Raw genomic sequence first — 17,140 nt, forward strand, 5'->3', positions numbered from 1 at the left:
TGCATGGACAATCTCGATAGGTCCTCTGTAGAATGTAGTGAGGATGGAGGATGGGAGATGAACATTCTTCAGCCTTCGCAGAAAGTAAAAGCAATGCTGGGCTTTCTTGGCTATAGAACTGGTGTTAAGGGACCAGGTGATAATCTCCGCCAAGTGCACTCCAAGGTATTTGATATTCTTGTAATGGTAGAGGCATCAATGGTCAGTGGATCATAATTTAATCCCCCCCTCCCAATCCGTCCTGATGGTTGATCCACAACCATCTCTTTTGTTCTTTTAATGTTCAGATACAGGTTGTTGGCTCTGTATCAGTCCATTAGTGTCTGCACCTCATCTCTGTACGCTGACATGTCATTTGTACTAATCAGGCGAATCACAGTTATGTCATCAGTGAACTAGATGATGTGGTTCAAGCTGTGTTTAGTTGCAGTTGTGGATCAACAGAGTGAACACCAGTGAATTCAGCACACAGGCCTGGGGGACTCCCATCCCATGTTCGGTGTGATGGTCTTGGAGATGCTGTTATCGATCTGGACTGCCTGAGGTCTCTCCGACAGGAGGACAAGAATCCAATTGCGGAGGGGGGGGGGGGTGGGTGGGGTGTTTAGTCCTAGCAGGTTATTAGATTTTGTTGAATGCTGAGCTGAAATAAATAAACAGCATTCAAATATACTAGCCCTTGTTTTCCAGGTGGATGAGGGCTAGATAGAGGGTGGTGGTGATAGTGTTGTCCATAGAACAGTTGGGTCTGTATGTGAACTGCAGAGGGTCTAGTTATGGTGGCAGCAGGAGCTTGATGTGCCCCAGGACAAGTCTCTTGAAGCACTTAATGATGATAGACATGAGTGCAACAGGGCCATAGTCATTGAGTCAGGACACAGATTAATTCTCTATGGGGACAATGGTGGCAGCTTTCAAGCACATTGAGAACATGGCACTTTTCAGGGAGATGTGAAAGATGTTGGTGAGAACAGCTGTTAGATGAGCTGCATATCCTCTGAGCAATCCAGTCCAGCAGCATTATTCCAAGAGTTTACCTTGCCTAGCTCTCTCCAATCACATCGGCCACTGCAAGACATAGCACCTGGTCATTTTGAGAAGTGATCTTCTTTGCTGCAACATCATTTTTCACCTCAAAACGGATAAGGGATGGTGCGGAAAACTAGCAAACAAATGTAGGATGGGCGGTGGGGGGGGGGGGGGGGGGGGTGGGGCAGGCTCTGCATTATATAAAGTAATCTGTTTGATCTGCTGAGTTTCTCCAGCATTGTGTGTTGACAGACAATGGCAAAGGATAGTTGCTTTACTGAGACGACTACACAAGTTATCCCACGTAGCATGTTGCTTGGAATTGCACAAGCTGAAGCAATGAGTTCATTCTGATTTGAACTACAAATTCAATTGCTGTCAGTGCCAACCGACAACATCACAGCACATGGAATAAACAGCACAATACAGGACCAGTCCCTTCTGTGCCAGCATAATGCCAATGTATACAAATCTGATCTGCCTCCATTTTTTTTTTCTTGGCTTGGCTTCACAGATGAAGATTTATGGAGGGGTAATGTCCACGTCTGCTGCAGGCTCATTTGTGGCTGACAAGTCCGATGTGGGACAGGCAGACACGGTTGCAGCGGTTGCAAGGGAAAATTGGTTGGTTGGGGTTGGGTGTTGGGTTTTTCCTCCTTTGTCTTTTGTCAGTGAGGTGGGCTCTGTGGTCTTCTTCAAAGGAGGTTGCTGCCCGCCGAACAGTGAGGTGCCAAGATGCACGGTTTGAGGCGATATCAACCCACTGGCGGTGGTCAATGTGGCAGGCACCAAGAGATTTCTTTAGGCAGTCCTTGTACCTCTTCTTTGGTGCACCTCTGTCTCGGTGGCCAGTGGAAAGCTCACCATATAACACGATCTTGGGAAGGCGATGGTCCTCCATTCAGGAGACGTGGCCTACCCAGCACAGTTTGATCTTCAGCAGCGTGGATTCGATGCTGATGGCCTCTGCCATCTCGAGTACTTCGATATTGGAGATGAAGTCGCTCCAATGAATGTTGAGGATGGAGCGGAGACAACGCTGGTGGAAGCGTTCTAGGAGCCATAGGTGATGCCAGTAGAGGACCCATGATTCGGAGCCGAACAGGAGTGTGGGTATGACAACGGCTCTGTATACGCTAATCTTTGTGAGGTTTTTCAGTTGGTTGTTTTTCCAGACTCTTTTGTGTAGTCTTCCAAAGGTGCTATTTGCCTTGACAAGTCTGCTGTCTATCTCGTTGTCGATCCTTGCATTCGATGAAATGGTGCAGCCGAGATAGGCAAACTGGTTGACCGTTTTGAGTTTTGTGTGCCTGATGGAGATGTGGGGGGGCTGGTAGTCATGGTGGGGAGCTGGCTGATGGAGGACCTCCGTTTCCTTCAGGCTGACTTCCAGGCCAAACATTTTGGCAGTTTCCGCAAAACAGGACGTCAAGCGCTGAAGAGCTGGCTCTGAATGGGCAACTAAAGCGGCATCATCTGCAAAGAGTAGTTCACAGACAAGTTGCTCTTGTGTCTTGGTGTGAGCTTGCAGGCACCTCAGATGAAGAGACTGCCATCCGTGCGGTACCGGATGTAAACAGCGTCTTCATTGTTGAGGTCTTTCATGGCTTGTTTCAGCATCACGTTGAAGAAGATTGAAAAGAGGGTTGGTGCGAGAACGCAGCCTTGCTTCACGCCATTGTTAATGGAGAAGGGTTCAGAGAGCTCATTGCTGTATCTGACCCGACCTTGTTGGTTTTCGTGCAGTTGGATAACCATGTTAATGCTTGGGAAAAAAAGTCACTGTTTCCCCGTGCTCTGCAGTTTTAAATTTGTAATCAAACAATTCACATGTGATTAAAGTACACATTCCAGATTTTATTCAATGCTATTTGCATACAATTTGGTTTGACCTTGTCATAATTACAGCAGTTTTATACACAGTCCCCTCATTTCAGTGCACCATAATGTTTGGGACATTTGGCTTCACAATTGTTTTTGAGTATAAAAGAACTAAGCTTGCTTCGAATTTTTTGATCACCTTTGGAGATTTTAGTTGCCATTTTTCTACCAGAGGTGTGACAATGAAAGTCAAAGAAGCCATTATAAGGCTGGAAAACAAGAATAAATCAGTAAGAGATGTCACCCAAACCTTAAGATTACCAAAATCATCAGTTTGGAACAACATTAAGAAGAAAGAGTGTGTTGGTGACCTCCACTGCAGATGACAGAATAATTCTCATCATAATGAAATAAAATCCCCAAATGCCCTGTCTGACAGGTCAGAAACACTATTGAGGAGGCAGGTATGGATGCGTGAATGACCACTGTCTGCAGAAGACTTCATGAACAGAAATACAGAGGCTACACTGCAAGATACAGTGACACAGAAAGGATGGTCAGATTACAGTTGCCAAGTAGTATTATAAGACCCCTCAGAATTCTAGCAAAAGGTCTATGGACAGATAAGACATTTAACATTTATCAGAGTGATGGCAAGCAGAAAATGTGGAGGCATAAAGGAACTACACCAGGTCTAAACAGATCACCTTTGCCACAGTTTGCATCTTGCAGTGTAGCCTCTATATTTCTGTTCATAAATATTCTGATTTATTGATTTATTCATTGATTTATCCACCTCTGCCTCCTGAAGAGTGCTCCTGGTCTGTCAGAGATATGTTTGGGGATTTACGATGTGAATTCTTCTGCCATCAGCAGTGGAGATCTTCCTTGGCCACCAGTCCATTAACGATTACTGAGCTCACCAGAAGCTCATTCTTCTTCAGTTATATTCCAAACATTTGATTTTGGTCATCCTTAGGTTTGGATGATGTCTCCTACTGTTTCATTCTTGTTTTTCACCTTCATAATTTCTTCTTTGACTTTCATTGATACAACTCTAGTCCTCATGTTGAAAAAAAGCAAATACAGACTCCAAAGGTGATCAAACATTTAGAAGCCTGGCGCTCTTACACCGGCTCTAGTGAAGCAATTAAATATTCCTGAGTACTCACAAACACCTGTGAAGCCAAATGTCCCAATCATTATGGTGCCCTAAAATTAGGGGACTATGTATAAAAAGTGCTTTAATTTCTACATGGTCAAACCAAAATGCATACAAATAATTTTGAATAAAATCTAGAATGTGCACTTTAATCACCTGTGAATTGTTTGATTACAAATTTAAAACTGTAGAGCATAGGGGCAAATAAAGGAAAATAGTGTCTTTGTCCCAAACATTATGGAGGATACTGTATACCTCTCTAATCTCTGCCTGTTCATATGCCTGTCTAAATGCTTCGTAAACATTGTTATCTTATCTGCTTCCACCGCTGTCTTTTTGTAGCGCATTCCAAACAGCTACTGCTCTCTGTGTAAAAAATGTTACCTTGCATATCTCTTTTAATCACCCCCCCCCCCCCCACCACCACCACTTAAAGCTTTTCCCTGGAGAATTTGACATTTCTGCCCTTGGGAAAAAGACTCTACTTCTCATAATTTTAATACTTTTTGTGTTTCGAGTTACACAAGCATAAACTCAAAAGAAAGCACATAATCACCTTGATCATCAGAGACAATTGAAAACCTGTGTAAGATATATTTGTCTGCCTTTCCCAGTATATGATTTATCTCAGTCCCACTGTTCATCTTGATGATAAATAATAGTCATTTGTCCTTGTATTGCTTGTACCATTATTATGCATTAGATTGAACAGATGGCATAAAACTATCAGCTGCATGTTTCTTATATAACCATTGAAGAAGATTTTTGTAATAACTAGGATCCAGAGGCAAACGACTTGAATATGACCATCACTCTGTAAAAGAAAAACTCGGTAAACTAAACGCAAAGGAATTTTGAATCCATTTCATCTGAACAAACCTAATATTGGAACTGAACTCTTCATTCCAAGAAGAACCAGAATCAGAATTTATGGTCATGAACATGTTATAAAATTTGTTGTTTAGCAGCAAAATCACAGTGCAAATATTGCTACAAATTACATTTCAAAAATATATAAATTGTGCAAGAAAACAGGAGAAAATGAGGTAGTGACTGTGGTTCATTGTCCATTCAGAAATCTGATGGCAGAGGAGAAGAAACTGTCCTTGTGTGCTGAGTGTTCATCCTTAGGCTCTTCTAACTCTTTCCCAATTGGAGCAATGTGAAGAGGGCATGACCTGGGTGGTGGAGATCCTTGAGGATATAGGCTGCTGTCTTAAGACACCACCTCTTGTAGATGTCCTTGATGGAGTGGAGACAAATGTTAACAACTCTCTGGAGTTTTTTGCCAGTCCTGTGCATTGGATCCTCCATACCAGACAGTGACATAACCAGACAGAATGCTCTTCACGGTACACCTTTAGAAATTTTTGAGTCTTTCCTGACATACCAAATCTCCTCAAACTTCTCATTGGTGAGCCTTCTTTGTGAGGCTCCAGATCCTCAGAGATGTCGACCCCCAGGAATTTGAAGTTCTTGACCCTCTCCACTGTTGAGCCCTGGATGAGGACTGGTTTGTATTCTCCTGATTTCCCCCTTCTGAAGTCCACAATCAGCTCCTTGGTTTTGCTAACATTAGGGGAAGGTTGTTGTTGTGACACCATCAACTAACTGACCTATCAGGAACCAAAGGTATTAAAATGATTGGTAGCATCAATGTCATTCAGAAGGCTTGACAGTTTGGTTTACCAGAGGATCGCAAAGATCAGTACACTGTTTTAAAATTACATTTCAGCCTTGATCTCAGCACAAAACAGAGACCTTCAGCTTCATCAACTGGTTGTATATTCCCTTTCTCAGCTTGAGGTGAAGCCATCAGCCATTAACCTTTTAAATTTAAAGCTATTGCATCATAATACCAACATTCTTGCTGTAACAAGCAGTCCAAATGCTAACCTTTCTCCATTAATTTGTCAATACTTGAAAGTAGAGGGAGAAAAAGTGATGGGATGTGTAATGCGAAGAAATAGAATAGATTTTTGGAAGTAATTTGAAAATAAACCTTTTCAGTGGAACAATCTGAAATCAGCTCGGTAGTAGTTCATGTGAGCTGGCCTGTTTCAAGCATTAGATTGAAGGCTGGAAAAATTTGAGAAAGAAAAATAGACAGGAATGTGAGGAATTTGTAACAGAGGGAACTAATCTAATATTGCTTTAGTGAATTCAGATGTAGCACTGGAATATGACTCTTTGCTCAATACAAATGTTAACCATCACTTTTATCAATATTGTTGCAAAATCTTGTGCCTCAGAAATTTGTGTGGTGTTTCACTTCGACTCATTGCAGTAGTGCAATGAACTTTTAACCAAGCTTCACAATTGTTTCAGTTACTCTCGTCTTCAGACTGACTACATCAGGAAAAGAACAGAGAAAGGTGATGAATCCATTCAATTTTGGATTTAAAAAAATGTCTCTTCATATTTCAATGCTGGAATTGGCATAGAAACAACAGATGGAAGTCTGATGTCAGATAGAAGTGAGACTGTAATAATAAAGGAAAAAATGCATGTAATGATTCTCGTCAAGTTTATTGTCATCTGATTACACAAGTCCGTCCCGATGAAATAGTATTCTCTGGTCCTCACTGCAAAATATGCAGGCACATAACCAGACATTACACACATACAGATAAACAATACATCTGCAATTATTCATATATACAAACAATAAATAAATAAACGTTTCTTCGTGAATATGAGAGTCTCGGATGGTTAGTGCGAGAGTTCCTTTGGTTGTTCAGCATTCTCACTTCCTGTGGGAAGAGCTAAACAATCAATTGAAGATTTCATTCATCTGTGACTATTTTATCAAACAGTTCATAATTATCTTGTTTAAAATTTGTGCTGAAGGTGGAAGGGAAACTCTTGATAATGATTGAAATGTTACCAATAAAGGACTGAGAAAATTCAGAGACATTCTGTGCTAACAGCACAGTAACATCAGAAGAAACTCTAAACAAACAAAACTTGGTCAACAGCAAAGCACACAGTTACCAACATTAGAAAATAATAAACAACAAACCAATTCTTAATAAATCAGAATAATTTATTTCAATAGTCAAACTGGACAGGGATGATAAACATAAACATTAAAATACAACTGACAGATATTTTCTTATTTATTTGAACAGCCTCTGCTCAGTTTGGCAAAAAGCTAAGTATACATGTCAGGTACTGTTAATCTGACATCTATGAGCAGGTACAAAGTAACATTATCGACATAAAATTACATTTATTACAAATGCTCCTCGAGAGCCTCCATCATAGTCACAACATAAGTTGTGATTCAGAGCCAAATATATTTAACTTGATTGTTCAGAGATAAAGTTTAATAACTCCAGGATATGCATTGCAAGGAGTTTGAAGCAATGGCAATGTGCATAATGTATGCAGAACTTAACTGAGATGGAAACACTTTCAGAAAGAGGTGATGTAGAGTACCGAAGCATTTCCAAATATGCTCTGAGAAGAGATCCTTAGATAATTTGTTTGATGTTCACTTTCAGACAACAACATAGTGAAGTTATTGCCAAGGGAGAATATTCTGGAGGTTCTAATAGATTATTTATTTCTAAAATTAATTCTCTTTCTCTCCCTTTCCTTCTCTTTATCTCCAATAGTTCAGTGCTTAGAGCACTGGTCTTGTAAACCAGGGGTTGTGAGTTCGTTCTGTGAGGGGCGCTGGACAAAGAGGCGACTCTCTGTTTTCCTTATGATAGATAAAGTTGAAGAATTTCATGTATGTAACATTCTAAATGTAGAATTACATGATAATAATGGAACCTTTACCTTTTCATTCTCACAAATAAAAATAATACTAAAGGAATGCATAAATAGACCATAATTTATCCTGTATTATTAGTGTTAAACACACATTATCCCTGAGGATTAGCGTTCTATTCCACTTCCAACATTCCCTCCATTGGACCTGACCTTTGGACATGTAGCAGAAAGTGCAGCTGCTACAGTATGGAGCATTCGCCTTGACGAATGGGATAAACATCCATGTAAACTTTGCTTTGCATCCACCACAGGTTTGAGATGAAAATGTGTTGCACACTGTTGCAACTTGTGAGACAATTTTATACCATAACCTTCTCAGGAAGTTTAAGTTCAGATTTAATCTGTTGCTTCACTATATGGTACTAGGCAAAACAAAATGGTTTGGCACAGACTAGAAGGGCCAAAAGGGCCTGTTGGTGCTGCAGTGTTCTATAGTTCTATCAACTCTCCTCTTAGTAAAACATGGAAGTGTGCACTTGCATGAACAGTGATTGAATTCTCACATTTCCTCTTATCATATTAAATTAACACTTTTTGTTGGTTGATCTGGACTCTTCCCCCCTCTCATTCAAAATGGAATAAAATTGAAAAAGAGGCATTGGGGCTGGGATGCCTGATTACTGCAGAATGGAGGAAGTGAACATTCTTTCACCAAAAAAATACACAGAAATGCTGAAGGAACTCAGCCGGTCTTGCAGCGTCCTTTGGAGACAAAGACATATTACCGACATTTCAGGACCTTCTTCAGGATGTAAGCAAAAAAGCAGGCAGACGTTTGAATAAAGACTGGGGAGAGAAAAGGGGGAAAATGGGAGGGGAGGAGTCCAAATCAACAAACAAAAGGTGTTAATTGAGTATGATGAGAGGAAAGGTGGGAATTCAATCACAGTGTATGCAGAAGGTGAGAAATGATAGAAACGTAGAACAGTACAGTGCAGAAACAGGCCCCTTTGGCCATTCGAGCCTGTGCTGAACAAATTATTTTTGCCTAGACTCACTGACCTGCATGCAGTCCATAGCCCTCCATATCTCTCCCATCCATATAGAGGCTCCGATCGCTCAGTGGTTAGAGTAGTGGACTTGTAAATCAGGGGTCGTGAGTTCATTCCTCACTGGGGCCTCATCTCTGTGAGGGGCACTGGATGAAGTGGTGTCTCTGTCTTCCTTACGGTAGACAAAAATTGAAGAATTCCATGTTTGTTACATTCTAAATGGAACCTTTACCTGTCCAAAATTCTTCTTAAATGTTAGCACTTCTTAAGTATTGAAATAACTTGTTCCACACTCCCTCTGCTTTCCGTGTGAAGAAGTTTCCCTTCATCTTTCTACATTAGCCTTCCTCAAGGTATGAGGGCATATCTTGTCAGGCCCTGGGGATTTATCCACCCTTATTTGCTTTAAGAAAGCAATAACTACCTCCTCTTTAGTCTGTGTAAGTTCCATTACTTCTCTACTTGTTTCCTTACTTCCCACAACTCTGAGCCTGTTTCCTGAGTGAATGAAAATAATATATATTTAAGATGTCTCTTATCTCTTTTGGCTCCAAACAAAGCTGACCTCTCTGATCTTCAAGGTGCCAACTTTGTCCCTTACTATTCTTTTCCACTTAAAATACCTTAGGATTTCACTTCATATTGTCTGCCAAACCACCTCATGTCTTTTTTAGCCTTCCTGGTTTCATTCTTGAGGTTTTTCTTACATTTTTATATACCTCAAGTATCTAATTTTCTTCATGTTGCCTATATCTATAACACACCTCTCTCTTCTTCCAAACCAGATCCCCATTATCCCTCAAAAACCAATGTTCCCTATGCCTACCAACTTTGTCTTTAATCCTTACAGGAACATTCAAACTCTGCACTCTCAAAATTTCACCTTTTAAGGTCTTCCATTTACCTTGCAAATCTTTACCTGAAAAAACTTTTCCCAATCCACTTATTCTAGATCCTTTCTGATTTCCTCAAAATTAGCTTTTCTCCTATTTAGAATATCAACCCAAGGCCCAGACGTACCCTTCTCCATAATTAATTTGAAACAAATGGCATTATGATTACTGGATTCAAAATATTCCTCTACACATACTTCTTTCACCCATCCTGTCTCGTTCCCTAAAAGGAGATCCAGTACTGCATTCTCTCTATTTTGTACCTCTATATATTGATTAAGGAATCTTTTCTGAACATATTTGACAAACCTCAAGTCATCCAACCCTTTTAAAGTATGGGACTCCCAGTCAATATGTGGGATTCCTACCATCACCATTCATCTATTTCCTTCAGTTGTCTGCTATCTCTCTACAGATTTGCTCCTCAAATTCTCATTGACTATTGGGTGATCTATAATACAAACCCATGAGTATGGTCATACCTTTTCTGTTCCTCAACTCCACCTATATAGCCTCAGTAGATGAGCCCTCTGACCTATCCTGCCTGAGCACAGCTGTGATATTTTTCCTGGAGAGAAATACCACATCCCCCTTTCATCTCTTCCCCCCCCCCACCCCATTCTATCACATCTAAATCCACAGAAGCCTGGAGCATGGAGCTACCAGTCCTGCCTCTCCTGCACCCAAGTTTCACTAATGGCCACAATGTAATAATTCCACATGCGGATCCACATTCTAAGCTCATCTGCCTTTCATACAATACTCCTTGCATTAAAATAGATCCACTTTAGAAAATTTCCACCATGTACACCACATTGACTTCTCATGGCGCATACAATTTTCATATAATCTTTTCCTTTCTCCACTCCTCTATCTGTCTGGCACTCTGGTTCCCATCCCCCTTGAAATCGAGTTTAAACCCACCAGAACAGCAGCAGCAAACCCTCCCACAATGATATGAGTCCCCCTCCAGTTCAGATGCAAACTATCCCATCAGAACAGGTCCCACCTTCCCTGGAAGAGAGCCCAATGATCCAGAAACCTTAAGCCCTCCCTCCTGCACCATGATTTTGACTCTGTGAAAGGAAACAAAAGGGAAAAGTGAAGAGAGACAGACAGAACTAGAGGAATGGTGTCAGGGGGCTGAAGATGGGGGAAGGGGGTTTAAAGGAAACTGGAGAAGACAACATGAATGCCATCCAGTTGGAGGGTGCTCAGATGGAAGATGAGATGTTGTGGGTGTTTGGCAGTAAACTGAATTTTTTGTTACCCAAGAACATAGCAAAGATTGACTTGCCTCAGTCCTCGCGAAAGAGTGTTGCTTTCAGTTCACCTGGATCTGTTAAAGACAAGGGTCTGATAGCTCAGTGGTTAGAGCATTGGTCTTATAAACCAGGGGTCATGAGTTCATTCCTCACTGGGGAGCCCTGTGAGGGGTGCTTGGCAAAGTGGCAACTCTCTGTCTTCCTTAAGGTAGCCAAAGTTAAAGAATTTCATGTAGGTCACATTCTAAACATAGTATTACTTGTCAGAAATTGAACCTTTACCTTGAGTGTGGAAACACTAATGTAATTCACCCCAGAAACTTAACATCTGGAAAGTAATGACTGCAGGTTGGGTATCATGTTCAGAAATGGAAAGTGGTTTCATTTGCACTTTCAGCTCAATTACACTTTTTAAATTGCAGGCAATTCAATAAAAAGTTTACGCTGTAAACAAGTAATTTCTGAACTGGCATCCATTGTTCCCCCTAAGCTGCGTGCGCACGCTCACATGTTTAGCACAAAGGAAATTAATGTGCACACAAAAGGCTAGTTATCTAAAATAATGCAGTATGTGGTACCATCAATGGTTCTAGTAAACCTTTTGATCAACTACATCTGACACATCATTTGTGAGTGTCACAAAGAGTGTTGTTTATGATCATTTTAATATCATGCACAAAGCCTCATAATGATTCAATACACATGCTGGAATTGGAAGGTTCTGGCTTCATATTCAGACCACCCATTTCTCATGTCTGTGGACTGTTAGGCCATATTTTTAAATGTCAAAGGTCATTTTAAAATCTATAATTAAGAGTGGAATTCGATTGCCAACATTAATTACTCATGTAATTGCATCCATTACCCTGAGCAAAGTTTTTTTACCTGAAGTTTGTGTCATTTCACTGAGCCCCAAACATGTCCATCAATCAGAGAAAAACGAACATTTTTTTAAAAATCTTGTGATATGGAACAGAAGGCAATTGGTAACATGGCGATATTGAACTAATTCTATAATTGCAGTAGATTGTTTCTCTTAATTTCCCAGCACCTAGAAGCAGTTGGTCTGGTCAACTTCAATTATTTAGGAGACAAGACAGCCTTTTGTGAGTGTATTTTAAGTGCAGGGTTTACAGTCGTTCTTCCTTGGATAGTAAAGAACACTAATTACCTTTGATCTTTGACCTTTGAGATAAGTTTAATTTTTTTTTTCCAATTTTCACCAGAGTCTGCAAATGATGGGTAAGAGCAGAATACACAGGCATAATGGAGAAATTCAGCAGGTAAGTTTTTCTTTCCAATCATATACTACTTTATGTGATCCCTATGCCATCGGTGCTCTGTGATTAGTAAGGGATTACTTAAGGTGGTATGTGGGTGGGAAAGGCAGGTTGAGAACCACTGCTCCAGACCCAATTGTTACTGAAATATTTTGCTTGAGAAAAATTGTCATTGGCCCATTTTATTTGGAGTTATGAAACTGTGCACATAATGTGTCAGTTAGGTATGATTAAAACAGTGGAATGGTTTTCAAACTTTTTCTTTCCACTCACATACCACCTTAAGCAATCCTTTACTAATCACAGAGCACCTATGGCATAGAGAATACTGTGGTGATACAACCACTGCACTGGCTGCACTCCTACCAGTTGCAATCACTGTACCTGCAGGTAGGCAACCTGGGAGGCTGGCCCCACCTATTCAATGTCAGTCACCAGCCCATATAAAGACTTGTGCCAGTCCCTTTGGTAGTCAGTTGAGCATGTGGAGCCAGGAAAGTATAGAGATCTGTGTGTACGAGTTTAAGCAGGTTAAAGCCTGGTTGTACAATCTACGACTTTGTGTCTGAATTCTTCGCAGAGAAGCACTCACAAATACTTAAAGTTGCATGTGAGTGGAAAGACAAAGTTTGAGAACCACTGATCCAGAAGAAGTAAAGGGTAACCAAAGTTTTGGGCCTGGATGCATCATCATATACCTGAGCACTTTTGAGTATTTCCATTAGTCCATTAAGATAATCTATTATTGCTAAAATTTGCATTTTAAAATGATAATTCCAGGTTATTTCTATTGTTTATTTTTAATTCCTGTTTATTCTGGGAACTTGCTATCTGGATATAGCCACCCAGAAAAATGGAAAGCCCCAGATCTAGCCTTACGTATGTTCGCAGCTGAAGAAACTGGGATTGCCATCTGTACAATACAGAAGATAAAGGGAAGATATAATGGGCATTCAACATTGTAGGGGAGGGAACAGTCTTTCCACTGAAGTTTCCCATCCACAGTACAAGTTTAGAAGAAACTTAAAGAACCAAGTCCCTTGTCATTTTCTCCTTAGCAATTAAATTGGTTGCACATTAACACTGTCAGTCAAACGTGTAAGCAATCATTGCACTAAGAGGTGCAGCGATAGGCATGTCACAGGGCAATAGCAATCCTAGTAATTGACATTCTGACTTGAAAGAGGAATAATTTTGACTTTTTTTAATGGGGGAGGGAAGGTGAAAAATACAATGAATCAAACTGGTTTTCCTGCAGACTCTGATCTCTCTGACCTTTTACGTCAGTTTGACAGATTGGTTCTCAGGGTCAAATATCACTTCCTCAATTCAAGCCACTTCCAAAGAGACTCAGTGAAGAGTGGACTCACTAAGCGACTAATGGATCAGAATCTTCAGGAATGGACTCAATTTTTGGACAGATAATATATTGAGAGCAACTGACCTGGTTAAAGAAGGGATCATGATTGGCAGCTAAATGTTCCAGGATTCCATTATTTTAGCCATGATAGAACGGGGGGTGGGGGGGAGGGATAAAAGGTGGAGGAGTTGCATTGCTTGTTAGAGAAAACATTACAGTAGTTCTATGGCAGGATAGATTGGAGGGCTCATCAAGTGAGGCCATTTGGGTGGAATAGGAAAGGAATGAAAACACTAATGGGGGTTAGACACCTAAAGGGCTAAGGGAATTAGAGGAGCAGATTTGTAAGGAGATAGCATAGTGTAATAAACATAAAATGGTGATTATAGGAGATTTTAACTTTCCACACATTGACTGGGATGTCCATACTATAAAAGGGCTGGATGGGTTGGAGTTTGTCAAATGTGTTTAGCAAAGTTTTCTAAATCAATATATCATCATCATCATGGCCAATCCCTTCGCGAGCGAAGATGAACATGGTGCCTTGTGGCTCTTCTGCCCTCACAGAACATTTTGTAGTTGTTGGCACATAGTGAGGTGCCACTGCAAATCATCGAACACCATACTGTGCGATTTTTTTGCGAGGTCCTCCCAGTCAGTATGGTTGACATGGAATGACAGGAGATCATGCATGATTACATCTTTGTAGTGAAGATGTGGGCGGCCAACAGGGCATGGAGCATCTGGTAGCCCACTGTAGAGGACATCTTTGGACAATGTGGCCAACCTGCCGCAGGCGGTGAGTGCGGATGATTGAGTAGAGGTCCGTATTTGCAGTGTTTTCCAGGACTTGGACGTTTGTGACTCTGTTGTGCCACGAGTAGCCTAAGATGGATCTGAGGCAGTGGAAATGGAATGCATTAAGGCGGTGTTCTTGCTTTCTGTATGTGACCCAGGATTCACAGCCATAGAGAAGATTAGTCAGCATGCAGGCTTCGTAGACTCAGATCTTAAACTTGATGGAGAGGTGGGCAGTTATCCCACATGCGGGTATGGAGGCATCCAAAGGGAGTGGATGGTTTTCCCAGATGTGTGTCCAGTTCTGTGTCGAGTGAGTTCATTGTTGTCATGGTGAAGCCCAAGTAGCAGAATTTCTCTACATTGGCGAACACTGACCCATTGATGGCAATTGATGGAGTATCATGGGTTTGTTGGCTAAAGACGACCATCATATCTGGGCTGATTTTCAGACCAAATTCAGTGCAGGCAGATGTAAATGCGTCACACAACACTTGCAGCTCTGGCTGGGAGTGAGCCATGAAGGCAGCATCATCTGCATAGAGCAGTTCTTGAATCATAACTCTTCTGATTTTGGTCTTGGCCCAGAGCCGTGACAGATTAAAAGGTTTTCCGGTGTTCTTTGTGTGCTCTCTGAAGCCTCCAGAAAGGCACAGCGCAGAAGAGCAGAGAAGAAAATGCCAAACAGAACTGGAGTGAGTACGCAGCTCTGTTTTATGCCACAGTGGATTGGGAACTCTTCTGATCTCGAGCCGTCAAATTGGACAGTGGCTTGCATGTGGTTGTGAAACTGGATGATGATGGATACATAAAAGAACCGATTGGAGAGGGGGAAGTATTGAATCTCCTATTAGGGAATGAGATAGGTCAGGTGACATAGTTTGTGTGGGGAACACTTTGGGTCTAATGATCATAATACTATTAGTTTTAGGTTAATAATGGAGAAGGATAAGGTCGAGATTCATGATTGGAATAGGGCAAATTTCAAGGAGATACCAAAGGATTAAGAAAGCATGGATTGGGATAATTTATTTTCAGGAAAGGATGCAGCAGATAAATGGAGGATATTCAAAGGGGAAATTTTTAGGGTAGAGAGTCGATATGTCCCTGTGAGGATTAAAGGAAAGGTTTTCAAAGGATACTAGGAATTTGGTTTGGAGGAAGAGGAATGTGTACAGATGAGGTGCTAGAGGAATATAAGGAGTGTAAAAAAAATCTTGAGAAATAATTTAGGAAGTCTAAAAGGAGATATGAGGCTGCTTTGGCAGGCAAGGTAAAATTAAACTCAAAGGGTTTCTACAGGGACATTAAAAGTAAAAGAATAGTGAGGGATAAAATTAGGCCCCTTGAGGATCAGAGTAGTAGGCTCTGTGAGAAGTCAGCAGAGATGAGGGAAATTTTAAATGAATTTTTTTCTACATTATTCTCTAAGAAAAAGAATATTGAGCCAGGTGAAGTAAGAAAATGTTGTAGTGAGTTCATGGATAATATACAGATTAATGAGGAGATAGTATTGGCTATTTTAAAGAGAATAAAGGTGGATAAATCTCCAGGTTCTGACAAGATCCCTCAGACCCTGATGGAGGTTAGTGTATAAAGAGAGAAATATTTAAAATGTCAATGGCCAAGGGGATGGTACCAGAGTATTGGAGGGTAGTTCATATTGTTCCAGTGTTTTAAAAAATGGCTCCAGAAGTAAACATGGTAATTATAGGCCTTTGAGTCTGATGTCAGTAGTGGGTAAATTAATGGAAAGTGTTCTTAGAGATGCTATATACAATTATTTGGAAAGAAAGGGATTGATTAGGAGTAGTCAACATAGTTTGTATATGGTAGATCATATTTAACAAATCTTCAAGAGTTTTTTCAAGAAGTTACTAAGAATGTTGATGAGGGGAAGGCTGTGGATGTTGTCTATCTGGACTTTAATAAGGCCTTTGACAAGGGTTTTCATAAAAAGTTATTTAGGAAGGTTCAAGCATTAGGTATGAATGTTGAAGTAATGAAATGGATTCAACAATGATTGGATGGGAGATGCCTGAGAGTAGTGGTGGAAAGTTTTTTGTCATATTGGAGGCTGATAACTAGTGGAGTGCCTCAGAGATCAGTGTTGAGTCCATTGTTGTTTGTCATATATATGAATGATCTAGATGATAGGATGGCAAATTGGATTAGTAAGTATGCAGATGATACGAAGATCGGTGAGGTTGTGGACAGTAAAGAAGGTTATCAAAGCTTGCTGTGGGATATAGGACAGTTAGAAGTGTTGGCTAAAAGATGGCAGATGGAGTTTAAAACTGATAAATGTGAGGTGTTATATTTTGGTAGGACTAATCATCAAAAGTCAGACACGTTAAATGGTAGACAATTGAGGAGTGCAGTAGAACAAAGCGATTTAGGAATTCTGGTACATAATTCCTTGAAAATCATGAAGAAGGCATTTGGGATGTAGGCCTTCATAAATCAGGGTATTGAATTCAGGAGTTGGGATGTCATGTTGAAGTGTTTAAGGCATTGGTGAGGCCAAATTTGGAATATTTTGTGTGCAGTTTTTGTCACCGGACTATAGGAAGGATATAAACAGAATAGAGAGAGTCCAGAGGAGATTTACAAGAATGTTGCCTGGATTTCAGGCTTTGAGTTACAGGTAAGGGTTCAGCAGGCTGGGACTTTTTCCCTGGAGTGTAGAAGGTTGAGGGGTGATTTGAAAAAGGTATTTAAAATTATGCGGGGGACAGATAAAGTCAATGTGGTCAG

The 17,140-nt window shown here is 40.7% G+C and overlaps 1 protein-coding gene across 13 annotated transcripts in view; it reads right to left on the reverse strand.

The window, feature by feature from the left end:
- LOC138760976 (astrotactin-2-like) overlaps positions 1 to 17,140 on the reverse strand; it is a 1,981,947-nt gene that overhangs the window by 206,144 nt on the left and 1,758,663 nt on the right. The window lies entirely within an intron of this gene.

This window comes from Narcine bancroftii, chromosome 1, assembly GCF_036971445.1.
Source record: "Narcine bancroftii isolate sNarBan1 chromosome 1, sNarBan1.hap1, whole genome shotgun sequence".
NCBI lineage: Eukaryota > Metazoa > Chordata > Chondrichthyes > Torpediniformes > Narcinidae > Narcine > Narcine bancroftii.